A 16,330-nucleotide genomic window follows, 5' to 3' on the forward strand; every position below is an offset into this window, starting at 1 on the left:
AGATATGAATCCCAGAAAATACTGTTGTTGTAAGTGGCGTTCTGTCGCATATGAAAATATCTGGAATCAGTTACTGCCCAATTCTATTAACGCATTTTTCCTTAGCGGCTGTGGACTGGTGCCCTAGGTAGCACCTATGTGTTTTACGACATTACGATGTTTCATTTTATTACCCTCAAACCGACATAGTTCAATTTTTATTTTTGAATCCCCTTGGTATACCTTCCCATAATTTTCTTCCCAATATATACATGGTGATGGAGATTGAGAGAGCTATTCCACCTGAACTTCTTGACCGAACACTACAATACTGATACTACAATATTTTCTTTCCCATTGGATATGTTCATTAAAATTTCATCTTTATGCAATTATATTTTCAGTATAGAAGAAACGCCGTCATCGCAGATGAAGAACAGAGTTAGCACACAGCTGCTACAGACAGTGACTAACGTTGTGGGACTTTTTGGGTGAAGATCGTAACACAGCATATCCAGTGCATATGAATGTGCAACTTCTCAGCACCTTTCACACATTCAGAAAGGGCAAATCATCGGCGTGAGACACACAGGAGCATCATACTGACAGAACCCACAAACAGTCTACTGTAGTGCACTGACTGCAGAACGAATTGTGTCGAGATTGAGTCAAGACAACAGTGTGGCAACAAGAATAGGCATGGGCCCACTCTGAAGGAACTCGAGAAGATAAATCGTAGAAATGTTCCACAGGTATTGTTAAGAGTCAGATGGCAACAGCTTTAATCTGTGCAGAGTTTTAGAGGTATTATAACCAGCATGAACCGTTGGAAGCAGATGACTGTTAGTTCCGTTGAGATCTCGAGCTGCTACACATCGCTTACCGCTGCCACTGCAACGGAGATTCGCTCTCGAAATGTGTGGTGAAAACACCATTTATTTTGTAATCTTACGTTCGTGACAATCTGTGTAGAACTGTGTACCGATTTCGCATGTGTAAGTAGTGTCTGTGTTATGATTTCTATACATTGTCTAATCACATTAACGTGGCCACCCGCCATAAGTACTGCGTGAGACGTGGTACTTAGGAAAAGGCAGATTTCGGTATGTATGGGGCGTTACTCACTTCTCATTTTCTTTTTTAAATCACATACACTTTATTTGGAACCAATAGCATATAATGTTGACAATAAGGAACCATTGTCAAATTTGACTGTCAAGACAATATCTAATTAAAATTTCTTTAGACAAATTGTATTCATGGCTGAAGGCCTTATTGACCAGAAAATCAAATTATTTGTCGGCTGAAGGCCCCAATAGTAATAATACAAAAAACAATTTGACAGCTGAAGGCCTAGATAGCAAATTCTTACTAAAATATTATAAAAAAAGGAAAAACATATTAAGAGGCAATATCTAATTAAAAATTCTTAAGACACATTGCATTCATAGTTGAAGGGCTTGTTGACAATCATCACAATCAGACAAAATCAAGATAGAGGTAGGCCTCACACAGCGCTCCGAGGATCGACCTGGGAAAGTAGCTCAACTTCGAAACGATTAGACAGACAGCCAAGAGTTGTATCCACTTAACCGGATGGCAGCTCAAACTTGTGACAGTTTAAACGCCAACTAACACTCTTGCAACATCTACCTAACGTCTGATAACCAACACAATGATGGAATAACCCAGGCAAGGCGGAACCAGAGGACAGCACTGCGTCTTCTGAATCCAATTTTTAGAACATCCAGTAGCACAGTGACCGACTGCGGCCAAAATAGTCCAAAAGAAACAAATATCCAAACCACAATCGAGCAGGCTTACCGGACAGCAGCAGCAAGGCAAGGAAACATACACTGCCGCGAAAATACGCTAACCTCCATGGCAGGTAACTGGAGCGTTAGCGGCCACTAGGCAGAAAAATACAGCTGGTTGAACTTCATCAATAAACACAAGGAATTCAATGACTAATAATAAAAGGTGGTCGATGGCTAATTAATTTCGCCAACTCCAAACACTCCACCTGTTGCTCTTCGTCTCAGCGACCCTGCGAGCAGCAACGCGTGAACAAATGGCGTAATCCCAAAATAGTGGAGGTTTCACTATTGGGTTAATGTTCACTCAACTCAAACGCCCTAGGTCCGGTGGAGAACGAGGATGTTGCCCTCGCAACTACAGCCCCTCGATCCTGCAGTGCCTGCATGCCGCCAGTGGTCCCAGCATGTCCTTGCCCTGCCGGACCTCACTGCTGCTCTGTCCCAACCAAACTCCCCGACACACTCCGACCCGGAAAACACTTGACGTCCCTCCAAAGATGGTACCACCGTACTAGATATCGATAACCGCTGCTGCTGCCACTCGCAGACAGTCAACACCAGCAAACATAATGGCGCCAGTAAACACAAGTAGAAAACGAGACGCCACTCTCCCTTTTACATGATGCCAACCTACCAAAGGTACCAATGCAAGTCGCAACAGGGCGCACTGCACTTTTTACACTTCGTATTAGTATGTTTGCATCCATAAGTCCAGTGTTGTATATCGTTATTCATGACACGCTCTACACATTATTTAAGTAATGACAAATGTAATGTTGTACCTTAAACCATATTAAACTGTATCCATGAAGATGTTCCATTACTGAAATGGGTCGATATTTGGATTTAAAATGAAAGCAGCTGATGGTCAAATATGCATTTTATTCATGAATATGTACGTTTTGCAGCATGGACCATTGCGAGATGTGCAGGAAGAGAGTCGGTGAGGTACTGGAAGGGTGCCGACAAGGATGTGGAGACATGATGACTCCAGCACCATGCTAGGTTTCTCGGTTGAAAATCCGTAGCGTAGACAGCCGATCGAAGTGGTAACATAGATTCTCGACTAGGTTTAAATCCGAGGAATCTAGCGTCCAGGGGAGCACGGTAAACCCATCCTCTTCGAACCATGCACGTACATAGCGAGCTGTGTGATACTTTGCATTGTCCTGCTGGTAGATGCCATCATGCTGAGGAAAAATAAAGTCCATGTAGTGATGGACATGGGCCCCAAGAATAAATATGTTATGCCGGAGCCAAGGTAGCCCCTGAGGCCGGCAACCCATATTACACCACAGAGGACGAGGTTGCCTATGTCCAAGGCGTACCAAAAGCACCATTGTAAACACTGGCTATTTACATACAAGATAATGGAAACAGACATTCCGAAAACTGCTTCCTGTAAGGCAAGCTCGAGCCATGGCCAAAACCTGACTGGCTGGAGACAGCTATTTAGGGCCTAGAACTAGCCCCGAAGTTCAGTTCACTCCGGATGCTGAGCCCGTGTACTTCGACTGCTGAAGCGTACGTCTTTGTCTCTGAATTGGACTCTTACTAATGTGTATGTGTTACCACCAACCCTTTCGGAAAATTGGAAGTGAACTTTTGTTTGCCTCATTTAGGAGACTTTAACTGGCATCGTTATTGTTACCTTTCGTTTGTTGTTCAGTCATCAGCCGTGTGACCTTACATCAATAAAAGTTGTGTTTGTGAAAAATTGCGAATTGTCAGTCACAACAAGATGCATACTTATGTCGATCCATTGTAGCTTCCAGAACGACAACATCACCCATGGCACGCAACTAATACATTCCTGAGACTATAAAAGTCCCTCCTCTGGCCTGGACCCTTCCAACAATCATGCAAAGTGTTTGTTTTTAGACGTTCCACACCGTACACACAACCACTCACCTCTTGGATGGAACATAAAACGCGATGCATCTAAAAAGGCTACCTGTCGCCACTCAGTGGACGTCCACTTTCGGTATTTGGCGTTTAAATTCCAGCCTGCTTCACCAGTGAACAGCAATCAGCATGGGTGCAATAACGAAGTTCCTGATGAGGAGGCCCGTAAGCAGAAACGTTCGCTGAACATAGAGAAGACACTCTTCCTAGCCGCATGATTCATCTGGGTGGTCAGTTGCTCAACAGTGGCACATCTGTTCGACTGTATACATCTCCACAGTCGTCGTTCACCCCTGTCATCAATGCCCCGGGGTGCACCACAGTTGCCTCCGAACTGGTTTTGGATATGGTCATTTGCCATATACGCTATACTTTAACCACAGCTACACGTGAACAGCTTACAAACATAGTCATTTCGGAAATGCTTTCACCCTTGGCCCAAACGCCAACGATCATGCCCTTTTGAACGTCTTCGGCATTACGACGACTACAAGTTTTCCGCGTGCCCGCAAATTGCTTTATATACCCACCCTGCTAGTGCTGCCACTAGTCGTCCGTGAGTGACTATTTTACTTTGACATCGAACGTATGCGGTGGTCCCATTAATGTATCTGGCACGTGTGTGACCTGAAAATATTGTATAATTAAAGCTATTGGAAAGGTAAAAGAGCTACCGTTTTCAAGAACGAACTCTTTTGCAATAAAGCATGAAAAACTGTAAGTAGGCTGTTTAGGTTTTTATGTTGGTAACGCCACGTAGTGCTCTACATGAAAATCACTGACTGTGCTGTGTGATGTCTGTGGCTGGTTTGAATTATTGGAATATTTGCTATTGTAGTGTTGGGCAGTTGGATGTGAACAGCACGCAGCGTTGCGCAGTTGGAGGTGAGCCGCCAGGAGTGGTGGATATGGGGGGAGAGATGACTGAATTTTGAGAGCGGACGATATTGACGTGTGTCCATCAGAAAGAGTAAATTTGTAATACTGTATATCATGAACTGATATATATATATATATATATATATATATATATATATATATATATATATATATATATATATATACGAGGGGCGTTCAGAAAGTAAGCTCCGATCGGTCGCGAAATGGAAACGACTATGAAAATCCGATAAAGCTTTGCACAGATGTGTTGGGTAGTGTCTCTAGTATAACCCCAGTTAGCATCACGTCGCTCTTCTCATTTCTGAGCTCGCAGTGAGTGCGTAAAGATGTATAGAAAATAGTGTCTGCCGCCAAGTACGAGGGCCTGGTGAGAAATTTCGCCTGAAGCTATGCAGCTAACATTACAAAACTGTCGTGCTGTTTAGTCTTCACGACAATTCTCAGCCGCATTCTGCAGGGGCAATGAAGATGCTCCTGCATCGTTTTCAAATGGAAATGTTAGATTACCCACAATACAGTCCGCAATTGTCTCCCCCTAAGTTTCATCTCTGGTCACATGAACCGCTGTCTTTGAAGACAACATTTTGACACAGACAACGAGGTGTAGGCCAGCGTGGTGAATTGGCGGAAAGCACTGGCGGCTGCCTTCTATGATGAGGCTATTGAAAGGTTGGTACAACGCTATGACAAAAGTCTAAGTCAGAACGGCGACTACGTAGAGAAGTAGCTGAAAGGTGTAGCTAATTGTTACAAGTAAAACATTTCTGACGTTCACTGTGGTTTCAATTTGGCAATCAATCGGAGCTTACTTTCTGAACAGGCCTCGTATATATATATATGAATGTTGACTTGTGAACATTATTAAGGTAAATACATTGTTTGTTCTCTATCAAAATCTTTCTTTTGCTGACTATGCCTATCAGTAGTTAGTGCCTTGAGTACTTAGAATCTTTTATTTAGCTGGTAGTATTGGCGCTCGCTGTATTGCAGTACTTCGAGTAACGAAGATTTCGTGAGGTAAGTGATTCATGAAAGGTATAGGTTATTGTTAGTCAGGGCCATTCTTTTGTAGGGATTATTGAAAGTCAGAATGCGTTGCGGTAAAAAATATTGTGTGTCAGTTTAGCGTCGATCAGAATAAGTAAAGAGAGAAATGCCTGAGTACGTTCAGTTCTGCTCAGCTGTGTGAAAAAAATGACGTAAGAGGTTTATCAGCATTGTAATTCATTAAATTTTCTAAGGGAACGTTTCAAAACGTATCTGATCAGCTGTAGAAGGTTGCCTAATGTGAACCGTCAGATTTCGCGGAGAGCGATGTCTTTGAGAAAGAGCTTGGAACCGGTATTCGACAAAGTACTCAAGCTCAGTATCATTGAAATATACTTCCCTCATCATAAGACTAAACCTGATGTTTTCATTACGCCATGTATTTTTCGCGTTTGCGTGAATCTCATTAGATTTCGTTTCACTGGAGCAGAAGTCAAGCTGTGACCAGTACTATCAAGTACGATCGTAAGGATAGATTTTATGCAGTGTTACAAGCACATAGACTGAGCGATAATGCGGGACAACAGCGTAATCAAATGGTTCAAATGGTTCTGAACACTATGGGGCTTGGCATCTGAGGTCATCAGTCCCATAGAACTTTGAACTACATAAACCTAACTAAGCTAAGGACATCACATACAGCCATACCCGAGGCAGGATTCGAACATGCGACCGTAGCGGTCGCGCGGCTCCAGACTGAAGCTCCCAGATACGCTCGGCTACTGCGGCTGGCAACAACAGCGTCACCGGCACACTGAACTTGCACAGCACTGGCCAGCCAGCGGTCCAACTAACCTACAATGGTGTGGCCAGTTCCAGTTCAGACGTAAAAAAACAGACGAGCAAAGAAACAATACAGCTTCGAATGATAAATAAATAATGTTAAAATGCTCTCGTTCTAACCTGATATGGTATTCTATTTACAAACAAGAGTGATAAAAATTTCTAACTTAAACGCCGGGTAGTTTTTCTGATCGTGCTGTGTGATGCAATAGTATACTGAATGGATTCACCGTACTATTGAATAATGAAGCCAATGAAGGTATTCGTTACAGTCAGTCATCAGGTAATCCCTTAGCTCCCTCCTTATCCGAATACGAGAAATACATTTCAGTTCTGGAAGTGTCATCTGCTACGTTGATAACAAGCCTATCAACAACAGAATGCACGAAGCCAATCAGGCGCCGCATTTTCTCCTTTTCTTTTATAACGAGCCGTTCTGTATTCCGCCAGAGTTCGGCAGTGACATGTGAAAAAGCAGAGTGCGTTTAGTTCCAGTACGTCTGGCAGCTTAACGGTCTTGTTACTTCTCGTACCGAGCGGGGTGGCGCAGTGGTTAGACACTGGACTCGCATTCGGGAGGACAACGGTCCAATCCCACGTCCGGCCATCCTGATTTAGGTTTTCCGTGATTTCCCTATATCGCTCCAGGCAAATGCCGGGATGGTTCCTTTAAAAGGGCACGGCCGACTTCCTTCCCCGTCCTTCCCTAATCCGATGACCTCGCTGTCTGGTCTCCTTTCCCAAACCAACCAACCAACCAACTTCCCGTAACGTGGTTCCAGATCAATTCTGTTGGGTTCATTTTGTAACGGTACAGAGTCAAACGTAAAAAATGCAGCATTTTTATGGTGTGCTCGATGCTGTGATAATTACTTTCATGTTTCTACGACACTTATCTACATCTGTAGTATCAAACGATAGACGTAGTCAGATTAAAGAGAGTTTGGCTTTTCATTTTTACCTTAAAAAGGAAATTGTTATGTTTTCTTCATTTAAGCAACTTTCATAAAATATCGATAATTAAGAATTTCTGTTTGAAATGAAAACAGGAATTTTGTGTTCAATATGTGATTAGAAACAAGAAGATGTCCATTATTCACAAGAAATGATGAATTTTTCAATTACGAGATGTAGGTATTTCAAAGTAAACGAGAAAAAATATGGCTCAGGCCATATCTGAACTAGCGAACCACGAACTGCAGTATGTCACCAGTCTATCACGCCCACGATTCCGCTACACGGTCCATGTATATTTATGTGTCAATCTAAAAAAGTCGCTCTTTGTGATTATCTCTGCAAATGTATGGAAAAAATTAAGAATAACCGATTTCTCAGCGCTTTTTTACCGTGTTCCACACGCATATTTCAATACTGTTCGCTCCCGGTAGCTGAATAGTCAGCATGACAAACTGTCAATCTTAAGGGCCCGGGTTCGATTCCCAGTTGGGTCGGAGATTTTCTCCGCTCAGAGACTGGGTGTTGTGTTGTCCTAATCATTATCATTTCATCCCCATCGACGCGCAATTCGATGAAGTGGCGTCAAATCGAAAGACTTGCACCCGGCGAACCGTCTACCTGACGGTTGGCCCTAGTCACACGACATTTATTTACGGAACGGGAGGCAGCCTCAGCCATTTTCATACTGCGCATTGACAGCGCGACAATCAGAACACTACAGCGCAGAGGCTGTGACTGTACACGATTTTTCAATTAAAAATTACACAGCTAAAGAGCTAAAGATTGATTAAGAGAAACGTTGATGGCAGTTAATACATTTGAATATCTTAAGAGGTTTCATTCAATGTAACTTAGTAATAATGTATCTAATATGTACGTAGGAGCTATTTCCAAGAGCGCAACAACACCAGTGCACATGTGCTACGGCATCCAATCAATCATCGCGCTTGTGTTTGTTTACATCAGGTTTATCGTTATGATGAACGGAGGATACCGTTTCGTATTTCATACAAATGGGCACAAGACAGCAGAAAATAGTTAACGGTTGGGAAGAGATTTCCTCATACAATTACTGAATCCCTGGAGGAATTGCTTCTGGTGACCTCCAACCGTCACGAGTCATTCATTGTACATGTGAGCGCCAAAGTTGCTCTCACTGTGGGGGACTGTCGACATTTCATTTGCGTGTCGTTGGTCGTAGGCGCTCTGGCCAAACACTCACGAATTTGCGTAAATTCAATCTGTAATTTAAATGGAAACTAATCCTGTATAATCGCTTCAAGCTTTTTAATTGGCAGTTATTATAAAACTGATATTTCTGTAATCAGTTGGTCTTCTAATTGTTTGTTGCATATCATAAAACACAGTTTAAATCCACAACGAATGGTCAAAATTTTTATACTGAATCGTAATTCAACTAATGTTCCGCTTCATTGGTCGCTGCGCTTGAAATCGGCAGAAATCGGAAGATCTAGCTGCCGTCTGAGCACCCATGGTGCATATTCTCGTTTGTGGAAAGTTCATAGCTTGTAGACTTGGCAAACGTTATCAGTGTACATAGAAGATCACCCCATCACTCACTGGAGTATTTGAATTGTATTTATTTGCGTGAATAACGATATAATGATCATCTTTATTTATGTGCATATTGAACTGATTGTTGTTGAACATAAGGCGACCGACAGTCAATTGTGAAGGAATTGGTGGACGCATGGGCATGACCGGAACATTCATCCACTATTACAAAAACACTCTTTTAACCATAGAACTGGCTACCTTCAGTATCGTTTTGATACTGTGAGTACATCCAGCCACTGAACAGCTTATGCTGCAGCCACAGAAAAAAAAAAAAAATGTTTGCGACACACCTTATTAAACACTCTGAAATAAATAGTTGTATTACGTCTAGGTTCATAGGAACGCCGAGCTCTGAAAGAGCTAATTTCATTTTAATTACTTTTCAAATTGCTGTGAGTTTAAAAGCAAATTTATTGACCCTACTTTACACTCAGAGCTGACAAAAGCAATCCATATTGATTGTAATGTCATGTTCTGACAGCCATCTTTAAACTCTTTAACGTAATGAAATTTTGAAAATTATTAAGTAGTTTGCTAACTTTCGAATAGGCAAAATTTACGTTAGCAAACGAAAAAGTAAAGGCGACCAACGCATAGAGCTTAAATTTATCCCATTTGAGTGATTTGAATTCATAGCTTTGAAGTCGGGAACACTAAAATCGGAAAATATTATTGCCATTCTAAATACCGTAATTTTAGGCAACTGACTATTTGTAGTAGGTGATAGAGAATTTAAGATAGAATAGTGATGGAATAACCAAATACCAGTTCGATCGATGTTATTAATGAACTATAACATTCCAACTAATTCTTATCTCATTTCGATCTATCGTGACTGATACTCGATTTGCAAAATAACTTTCCCGAAAAAAGTGGAAGTCTTACCATCTCAAGGTTTGCATCGTCGGAAGTGTGATCGTGTTTGGGTCGTCGGAACGGCGGTGGACAATAACCTCACACAACTTCCTCACGTCTCTAACAAATCAACATACGCCAAGATACGTGATGCTACCCCGAGGAATTGATCCAGCGGCAGTCAAGGCTCACAAATTTTCACAGTGTCACGTCTCCGAAAATTCGCGTATCCGCGAATTGATGATTTCAGAGATGACTTAATGGGGGCTAAGTGAAAGACTACACCACTATGATGGAGCTTAGACGCAGTTTGGAACAGCCCAACAATTTTAAATCCGCAGCGAATGTTCAAATGTGTGAATTTCTAAGAGACCAAACTGCTGAGGTCATCGTCCCCTAGGCTTACACGCTACTTAAACTAATTTAAGGTAAGAACAACACACACACCCATGCCGGTGGGAGGACTCGAACCTCCGGTTGGAGGGGCCGCGCAATCCGCGACACGGCGCCTCAAACCGCGCGGCCACAACGCGCGGCAAATCCGTGGCCATCTACAAATCGTCTACACCGTTCACAGCCTCGTCACTGTCTGTCATCCCTCTGCTGTTGCGCACGTGCGCACGTGCGCGCCAATAGTACAGTGGGACTGATTGATTTCTGCGGGATTACTTTTACTTTTAATTAATTGTTGTCTAAGCCCCTAGAGTAGAACAGTCACTAGAAGTTAAAGAAATAATTCTGAATTGATGTAGGTATAAAAAGTAATACATTTTACAAGTTTAAGAAAGTATCTCTAGTTCCAGCCTTGCATGTTGTTTTAAGATTAATCGATTGACAGTTTTACCGAAAGAAATTTTGAAAAAGAAATTTATTACGAATACGATTGACTGTAGTCGTACCATTACAGGGTGCAGCTGTAAACTGAGTGCCTGGGAGACGAGAGGTTGTGGGATCCAATCCCTTTTGGACCTGCCTTTAATATACCGTGCATATATTACACTATTGGCCATTAAAATTGCTACACCACGAAGATGACGTGCTACAGACGCGAAATTTAACCGACAGGAAGAAGATGCTGTGATATGCAAATGATTAGCTTTTCAGAGCATTCTCACAAGGTTGGCGCCAGTGGCGACTCCTACAAAACGCTGACATGAGAAAAGTTTCCAACCGATTTCTCATACTCGGACACCAGTTGACCGGCGTTGCCTGGTGAAACGTTGTTGTGATGCCTCGTGTAAGGAGGAGAAATGCGTACCATCACGTTTCCGACTTTGATAAAGGTCGGATTGTAGCCTGTCGCGATTGCGGTTTATCATATCGCGAAATTGCTGCTCGCGTTGGTCGAATATGATATCGGTTTGTACAGGAGGGTAATACGGAACGCCGTGCTGGACCCCAACGGCCTCGTATCACTAGCAGTCGAGATGACAGGCGTATTATCCGCATGGCTGTAACGGATCGTGCAGCCACGTCTCGATCCCTGAGTCAACAGATGGGGACGTTTGCAAGACAACAACCATCTGCACGAACAGTTCGACGACGTTTGCAGCAGCATGGACTATCAGCACGGAGACCATGGCTGCAGTTACCCTTGACGCTGCATCACAGACAGGAACGCCTGCAATGGTGTACTCATCGACGAACCTGGTTCCACGAATGGCAAAACGTCATTTTTTCGGATGAATGCAGGTTCTGTTTACAGCTTCATAATGGTCGCATCCGTGTTTGACGACATCGCGGTGAACGCACATTGGAAGCGTGTATTCGTCATCGCCATACTGGCGTATCACCCGGCGTGATGGTATGGGGTACCATTGATTACACGTCTCGGTCACCACCTCTTGTTCGCATTGATGGTACTTTGAACAGTTGACGTTACATTTCCGATGTGTTACGACCCGTGGCTCTACCCTCCATTCGATCCCTGCGAAACCCTACATTTCAGCAGAATAATGCACGACCGCATGTTGCAGATCCTGTACGGGCCTTTCTGGATACAGGAAATGTTCGACTGCTGCCCGGCCAGCACAATCCCCAGATCTCTCACCAATTGAAAACTTCTGGTCAATGGTGGCCGAGCAACTGGCTCGTCACTATGCGCCAGTCATTACTCTTGATGAACTGTGGTATGGTGTTGAAGCTGCATGAGCAGCTGTACCTGTACACGCCATCCAAGCTCTGTTTGACTCAATGCCCAGGCGTATCAAGGCCGTTATTACGGCCAGAGGTGGGTACTGATTTCTCAGGATCTATGCACCCAAATTGCGTGAAAATGTAATCACATGTCAGTTGTAGTAAAATATATTTGTCCAATGAATACCCGTTTATCATCTGCATTTCTTCTTGGTGTAGCAATTTTAATGGCCAGTAGTGTGGCAATGTGTAGAGTCACCAAAACGACACATCCTTTGGATTTCACGTTAAACTGTACCTTCCTTTTCTCCGGCTGGCTAACTGGTTTAAATTAGGGACACGCAGGTTGCTGATGTTGGAGTCCGACTGAAAGACTTGTACCCAGCCATTGCCCCATACTAAAACACTCGTAGTTACTTGCCTACGATGATCAGATCGAGTGTTTGCAGTGACGCCTCGACGGTTGTTTAAGTCGCACATTCCTCTGAGAACAAAATGGCTTCAATGGCTGTCCTTATTTAGTCTGTTGCTTTAAAACTGTGGCATGTTATTACAACATCCTGTTATGCAGTCTCATTGAAAGAGTGTATGCGTTGCGTGTGTCTGCAAGTTGTATTTGGCTCTGATGGATGGGTTGTGTAACACGTATTTTGAGAAGAATGTTCTGTCTATTTGGTGGGGAAAGCGGACGTTACTGACAGTCGTTAGTATCCTCTTTTGTGAGATTCGTTTTGTCCAAGAACGGACTATTTCGAGTGGACTTTGCTTCAGTTATCAAAAGAGACTGGATAGTATGGAATATCAGTCTTTTAACACTATAGCACAGCCAACAGAGTCTTGCTTGGTTCAGAGTAGGCATGGGTGACCTTTGGTGGCCCACGGGCCTGATTCGCATACTTACTTAAGCTCGCGCGCAGCCTCGTCACGGGACGAGACAGCAGGGCTCCTAGTGCATAAAGTAAAGAATATAGCACTCGTGACGTTAATCTTAACGGAGTAACGCACCAACATGAGTGGCACCCATTTCCCGACATGCCAAGCCAACAAACTACTCCTCAGAACTCATGGAAGTCATGTTTTTTAGAGTAATTCCATTTTACACTCACCTCATCTTCAGATATTTCCATTTATTTGCGTATCGTGAGCATTGTTTCTTTACTTTCAACGTTATACGATAGCTGTCTTACAACCTTCTACTGCAGTTTATTTCTGTAGCGCCATTACTAAAGCGACAATGTTCACAACGGATGAATAAACGTAAGTAACTGAAGATGCAGTGCCAAGCATCTTGAAATTTCGTTATGGAAAAAGAAATAGCTACAGAAGTGTAAAAAGAAATAGCTACAAAAGCAACTGCTTGCAGCTAATCCATTATAGATTACTTTACGTTTGAACTGTTGCTGTATTCAAATACGTCCACACTGGACAAAAGTAACTTACTAATGATAACACGACAAAAAATAGAAAAAACATACGCCTATGAGAGCAGTCCCAGCCGACAAGCAGTTAGAGCACCTTTGCGAATTTTGGCCACACGCAAGTAATTGGAGAGTTTGAAATTTAAATTAACAAGCTTTTACTAAATACTTGTTCAAAAATACGTTTGATAACCTGCTGCATCCGAGTGGGTTGCTTCTATGGAACTAAATAAATTAAGTCATCATTTATTTATTCATTTTAAAAATGTTTGAGCTTGTGAATAGATCGAACTTAACGTACTTCGGTTAAATTATACAGAAGCGAAACTGGAAAAATGCGAGCATCAGAATGACAAATATCCGAAAATACGTGATAACCCCACGCGTAATAAAGAGCCAGAGGAAGTACAATGCTGAGTGCCATTGTGCGGTCTTCAGCAATGTGTTGTGTGGCTGCTTGTCGCTTTCATATCGGCGTACTGCACCTGCTGAAAAGTCACCTGTGGCGTTCGCTGCGTTATTCAGTGGTTTGGTATTTAACTAATTTGCAAATGAAATAGATTATCTTATGTTATTACATTGAGTAATTACTAAGTAATTTTTCTCCCGGCTAAAGTATTGGTCAAGTTGCTAAAGAACTCCAGGTTAACGTCGTGTTAAAGTGTTGTCTGTAAGTTGTGTAAGTGTCACTAAATCACAGTTCATACAACAGATTCTATACAACTATTGATTATGATGGAAGCAGTTATCTTCAGCAAAATGATCATTAAAACCACCGAATATCAGCCGCGCACAACACTGACGTATGTTACCTGATACAATATTCTTCGCAACTCGTGCGTAATTAATTCATGCTCCATACATCAGCTAGAAGAGTTTGTTATAACGATCGTGCTATGAGCACTGTTTTTAATGAACCAATCTGATTCGAATTATTTTCATTAAAATGAGTTCGGGACCACCGGTGTACATTTATTTTTACACATTTGTATTACGTTCGGCATTTATGTCTGCAGAGTTGCGTAATTTGAATTTGCCGCCGAGTCAATTGTTAAGATGGCGGCAGACAATTGATAGAGACTTTCTATTGTTAGAGCAAATAAGTATTTTAAATGCTTATTAAACTTTACAGAAACTCTACTTTCGTATTGTGCACTATTTAGACTTCATCAAGCAAACATTTGATTTGTTTCTAAGGAAAACACAGACAAAAACGCGATACAAATCGCTATCATCAATGGCTGCGCTCCTTGCAGCGGAAAGAAATAATTAACACAGACAATGCTTACTGAGAGAGGAATTAAAGTTACAAATAATTATTCACTCATATTTATAATAATAATGAACTCTATTTTCAAGTAATAATTAACAAATAATTACAATTTCTTAACAGACCTCAGTTTGATATGCGTCCGCAACTAACAAAAGCCAACCAAAAAAAAGGTAAAAACAAAGGAAGACAATTGCAGATCATAAAAGCAATTTACAATTATCATTGTCTTTGTATGATACACATCGATATGTCCAATTATATCATAGAATATTATATAAATAATTAATATTTATAAGTTTTCACTGTTTTTTCATGCGTCGAATAGCACTATTAGAGGCATAATTTCCTCTCGTCGCACTGTAGCCAAAAATTTATCACGTGGACGTTACACACCCAAAGCAGCGAATTTCGAGACACATACATCCCCTACTGCTGGGATCATGGTGTGGGAAGGCATTGGCAATATCAACAAAACTGATTTGGTTACTACTGAATGGAGACTGAATGCTTACACGTACGTGACATGAATGGTAATGACGAAGTTATTCCAACCGGATAATGAATGACCCCACACTGCAGTGGAGGAATCGTGACTGGCCTGCCCCAACGCTTGATTTGTTATCCGTAGAGTGTGTCTGGAATGCGATGGAAAGAACTTTCTTACCAGTCCCCAGCCAGCAATCTTCTGAAACACACAGACTTACCATGTCTGTGTGTGAAATTCCTCTGGGTGACGTCTGCTGATCTTTTGCATGTCACAACGAATACAATAGTGTATTTTTTCCAGTGGGGATCTCATCTCATACTGATGGTCATGGGTACTGGATAGAATAAATACACTTAATGTGAGGAATATTTCCACAGAGGTTTCTAATGTATGGATTGGTGCTTTATGGTGCAACACTTTCCTTATCCGTCAGTTTATGTTTCTAACTTATTCAGTACATAAATCTTTCCATAAATATTCGTATTTCTTTTCTGAAGAGAATTTGCCAGTACTCCAGTCCAGCTGGTTCTTGTGGCTAAGTTTCGATTGGTTCTGAGCGCTTTCTACTTTCAACACGCTCCAGCTTTCACATGTACGTAGCACATTATATATCAACGTGGTAAATGTTTCTTTTTACTTCTAAATGACTTCTTCACTAATACTTGTGTTCTTTCATTGAAGGTACGTTTTGCTGCTGTAGTTATTCATCTGATATCCAATGCAATTAATGTGCATAAACAATAACATTTAATAACCTCTTATTTTTATTTTTCAATTTTTAACGGGCGGTGTCTTCATTATTTATCCGCATACTGCAATAATTTTGGTGTTTTGGCAACTAAAAATGTTCGAAAGTTTTCAAAGTTCTTCGCAAATTTAGAAAGTATATTCTGCACATGTCCTTCGCTATGAGATATTAACGCAATGTATCCATAAATCGTATGCATTCCGCTCACATTAACTCAAGGTATTTTTTTAACTTGAAGATCTTCATAGCTTTTTCGGTAAAACAAATTTAATTCCAAATTTCTCCCCCCCCCCCTCTCTCTCACTCTCTCTCTCTCTCTCTCTCTCCCTCTCTCTCTCTCTCTCTCTCTCTCTCTCTCTCAACTGCTGTGCTGTATTCTCTGGTCACTATTTTTAGTCTGTAGCAAAACTTATGGTCTTTAATCTCTAGTTCTATTTTTCGCATATC

Source organism: Schistocerca serialis, chromosome 5 (genome assembly GCF_023864345.2).
Source record: "Schistocerca serialis cubense isolate TAMUIC-IGC-003099 chromosome 5, iqSchSeri2.2, whole genome shotgun sequence".
In the NCBI taxonomy this organism is placed as follows: domain Eukaryota; kingdom Metazoa; phylum Arthropoda; class Insecta; order Orthoptera; family Acrididae; genus Schistocerca; species Schistocerca serialis.